Consider the following 4594-nt stretch of genomic DNA (forward strand, 5'->3'; position numbering starts at 1 on the left):
TTTGAACCCATTGCTTACTTCCCCAGCTCATCTATAAATCATTTTTGAAAGTTTCTCTGTCCCCTAAGAAGCAGCTCTTCATAAGTGCCACCATTACTAATCCTGCAATATAAGCTATGCATTGCAATGCCCAACACCTCTTCTTCATTACCTTTATATTCACAGATGTGAAGGAGATATCTATAATGCATCCATGTGACCAAGAATTTGCAAAAAAATACAACAATACTCCATATCAACAAGAAAAATAAAATATATCAATACAAACTACTGAAACAGGAATATAGAATAAAGGATATCACCCTTGACAAACAAACAACCAATTGTCCAAACTAGTCATTGGGGAAAAGACTTAAATTTACAATTACTCACATACAAACTTATGAATTTGAACTTATACTTTGAGAAAGATATGAAGTGACTGAAAAAGAAAATAAAGCACAGGACTCAGGGAGTTTGGTAATTTCATTGTAGACCCATGGATAATGACATATGTTCTATTTTTAATGCTGGACAAGTAATAAACTCTCCTTTACTAAGAAGACATAGAAGAGAGCTCCACTGTTAATCACCTTAGCATTTATTAGAGGAGGAAAAATTCCCTTGGGAAATGACAACCAAGAGTTCACCATTCTCATGATTTATAATCAGTATTTGTTAATCATGATACAAACATAGTTTCAAACACAGAAACCAAAATTTGTTTATTGACAGTTTTGGATGTCAGGATGTCAGGGTTTTAGATAACTAGCAAAAGTGAATAGAATTCTTCTGAACCTTTTCTGGGAAACATAAATCCTTTGGACTGTCTCCTGATCTATTTCAGCATGCACACTTCACTAAGCCATTTAATCCTCTCTTAACAGTCTTAGCCCACCTCCAGATATGTCACACTGTGACTTAATCAAATTTATAGGTCTCCCAGTCAGAAGGAAAACTGGAGGCAAGTTCTGAGGAAAATGCATGTTTTCTCATGTGAGAGTGCTAACTGCATTATCTTCAGTTGGAGAGTGGTGGAAAGATGTGTCTCAGGTCCTCATAAGAAGGACCCTGGACATTTCATGTACCAAGCCATCTGGAATGTGCTGGTAAGAGCAACATAAGCATCACTAAGATTTCAGCAGTGACCCCCTCCAGAATGTAGAACTCACTGTCAGAGAGCTGTCACAGAAGTTATCTCATTCATAGCAATGAATTTAAGGTCCTGAAAATGTAAAAATGAGGTGGTGACACATAAAGAAATCAGACCCTGAGTTAGATTTACTAGATCTAGCAGCAAGTTCAGAGTGACAGTCAAAGGAAACTGGTCATAAGTAATTCCTAGAGATAGTTAAGAGAACACAGCAAAATAAACAACCAAAAATTGAAAGCTGCCAATAAAAACTCATAATCCATTTTTTAGCTTCCAAAATTGAGCCTGTTTTCAGACCTCAAACCAAAGAGGTCCTGAGGAAGAAGGACCTTATAACATCAAATATAAATGGTTGTATTTCCAAGATGCTAATTCCAAAGAGTCTTAGTTCATTTACTTGAGAAACTAAACATTTGAGGGTCTGAGTTGACACGGAGACCCTAAGTCTTCAAGCAGTATGACTCCTATTGTAATGGAGGTATATGAGGTCTAGGTAATAAATGGGTCTTGGCCAGAGACTAGTTAGAGTGGGTCCCCTTGATCTGGAGACATACCTGCTAATGGTTCCTCTAGTCTCAGAATGTTTGCTTGAGGGAATTGACAGATTCTATAAACTCCACATGGTATCCTTTGGTTTGAAGGGTAAGAGCTATTATTATTATTATTACTATTATTATTATTATTACTATTATTTTAGATAGGAGGTTCATACTTTATTTCTACAGTGACATATTTACAACAGAGTGTAAATTAGAGGCTTACTTGCACACCAACCCCAGGTCCTTTAGGTAGTTCAGTCAACGAGGTGAGACCTCCAGCTGGCTCACAACAGAAATGCCCACTCCTTGGTCCAGGTTTTGGGATTTGCCAGCTTTCAGCTCATCAATAATTTCTTCAATATCCTTAGGTGTCAGATCCTCATAGTAGCTGTCATTTATTTGAACCTTTGGTGCATTTACACAGGCTCCTAAACATTCCACCTCTATAAGAGTTCAAAGTTTGTCAGGTGTAGTCTCCCCAACCTTTATTTCAAGCTTTTTCTGAATGGCCTCCAGGATGCTGTCAGAGTCTCAGAGCATGCAAGGTGTGGTAGTGCAGACCTGAATTGGTGCTCCCCAACTGGATTTCGGTTGTACATTGTATAAAAAGTGGCTAATTCATATACTCTCATTGGAGGTACTTGTAAAATTTCTGCAACCTTGTTCATAGCAGAGATGGGCAACCACCCACTCTGCCTTTGGGCTAAGTCCAGGACTGGAAGCACAGCTGCCACTTTATGCCCTTCTGGATAGTTTCTTAAAATTGCCTCTATCCTCTTATAGTTTTCTGGTGTGAAATCAAATGGAGTATCTGGATTATTCTCAGGGATATCTCTGTGCACAAATAAGGCTCCTCAGGCACCATTCTGCACAGCTGTCTTATGCAAATTCCTTATCTGCCTTCCCCATGGGGTGATGAGGGCGGCTGCCCGGGCCCGCAGCACTGAGGAGAACATGGCAGCCACACTGTCCCACTTTCCAGGCTGTGGAGGCCCATGCCCAGCGCACAGGGGTGGGTAAGAGCTATTATTATGTGGAAGGCAAAATACAAGCCTCTGAAATGAGGACCTCTAGCTAAGATAATATATGAAAAATGATAGCACATCTTTGGCTAGCTTAGAATTGAAGGTATTAGTGCCACATTTAAGGATGTACAGGGTAGAAAAGTGGAAGTCTTTTTCATATTACCATGGGCTCACCAGTATGGCCCCTGCAGAAACTGGGTGATCCTGGAAGATAACTGTATATTAATGCATGCATAATGAAAGTGTGTCCTGAAGAAAGTTAGGTCCAAATCCTAACTTCTGGTGCCTCAGAACATGACTGTGTTTGGAAATTGGCTCACTGCATACATAATTTGTTAAATCAGAATAAAGTCATACCAGAATAAGGTAGGTCCTTAAACCATGCCATTTTTAATTTATAAGAAGAAAAGGTAGAGACACAAAGGGAGGGGGCCATGTACAAACACAGAGGCATATGAGGGGAGAATTATATGGAATGATGGACCTAGAAATTAAATTGCTTCCTTCAAGCAAGGAGTGCCACAATTTGCTGGCAAACCATAAGAAGAAGAGGAATGGAGGAATTTTCTCCTGCTACAACTCACAGAATGAACATGCCCTCAAGCACTTTAGATTCTGACCTCAAATGCCAGAACTGTGAAGCAATACATTTATCTTATTTTAAATTAGCTGATCTCTGTTTTCTGGTTTTTTTGTTTGCTTTTTGGGTTGATTTTGTTTTTGTTTTTAGTGGCAGCTCCAGGAAACTAACATAACAACTGAACTAAGAAGTAGCCTTTTGTGCTAGATATCATGTGATATGGCCAATTATTATTCAACTATGTTCTTGTCTATATTGAATAAAAGTAAAGACTAGTTCGTACTCCTATGCATTAGAGATCAATATATCATTATTGCCAGAGGAAGGGGCTTCTGGGCCACCATCCCTCCCAACACTCCCAGCCCAGAGGTAGGGGCTTCTGGACTGCCATCCCACTGCTCCCGGTCCAGAGGAAGGGGCTTCTGAGCCACCGTCCCATTGCTCTTGTTCCAGAGGAAGGGGGTTCCTGGCCACCATCCTGCTCACCACTCCCAGTCCCTGTCCCACCTCTCCCATCTCAGAGGAGGTAAGCCACGCGGGCACCAATAGCACCCCTACACCTGTCCCCCCAGTTGAAATGAGAAAACACATAAATAAGTCTCAAAACCAGACTTCCAGAACACCCAAAGAAAACACAAAGGGAAATGAGATGGAACACTCTGATAATCAATCACCTGGACCCACTGAACTGGCATCAAAAGGGGATATGGAAAAAATGAAACCAGAAATAATTTGACAGATCACAGGAGAAATTGTGCTCCTACTGCAAGACATGATTAATAAATATAGAGAGGAGCTCAGGAACATGATGGAATTACAACATAGGAAACAGATTGAATACATAAAACAGATGCAAACAGATTTCCAGGAGATGAAAAACTCCATTGAAAGTCTACACAGCAGAATGAGTCAAGGTAAGGACAGAATTAATTAATGACCAGGAAAAGAAAAATTGCTTCAAAATTATAAGGGAACATGAGAAATCAATCCAACAGCTGCTAGATGATGCAAAGAAGAATAATATAAGACTGATTGGAGTCAATGAAGAAACAGGAGAGAGTAGCAATGACATAAAAAAATTCTTCACAGAAGTAATGGCAGAAAACTTCCCAAGCAGGGGAAAAGAACTTCACATACAGATAAGTGAGGCATATAGGACTCCAAATAGCCTTGATCAAAAAAAACTACACATAGACATATAATTGTTAAGATTCCAGAAACTCAACAGAAGAACAAAGTTCTACAAGCAGTTAGAGAAAAGAAACAAATCACATACAAAGGAAAGCCCATCAGAATCACAGCAGACTGCTCAACACAA

The 4594-nt window shown here is 39.7% G+C and overlaps 1 pseudogene; it reads right to left on the minus strand.

Annotated features, from left to right (window-relative positions):
• Positions 1-1867: 1867 nt before the first annotated feature.
• Positions 1868-2647, minus strand: LOC101703052 (NADH dehydrogenase [ubiquinone] flavoprotein 2, mitochondrial pseudogene; annotated as a pseudogene).
• Positions 2648-4594: the final 1947 nt, after the last annotated feature.

The sequence above is a fragment of the Heterocephalus glaber genome, unplaced genomic scaffold (genome assembly GCF_053883595.1).
Source record: "Heterocephalus glaber isolate CG9 unplaced genomic scaffold, H.glaber_assembly_v1.0 deba00001463, whole genome shotgun sequence".
In the NCBI taxonomy this organism is placed as follows: Eukaryota; Metazoa; Chordata; class Mammalia; order Rodentia; family Bathyergidae; genus Heterocephalus; species Heterocephalus glaber.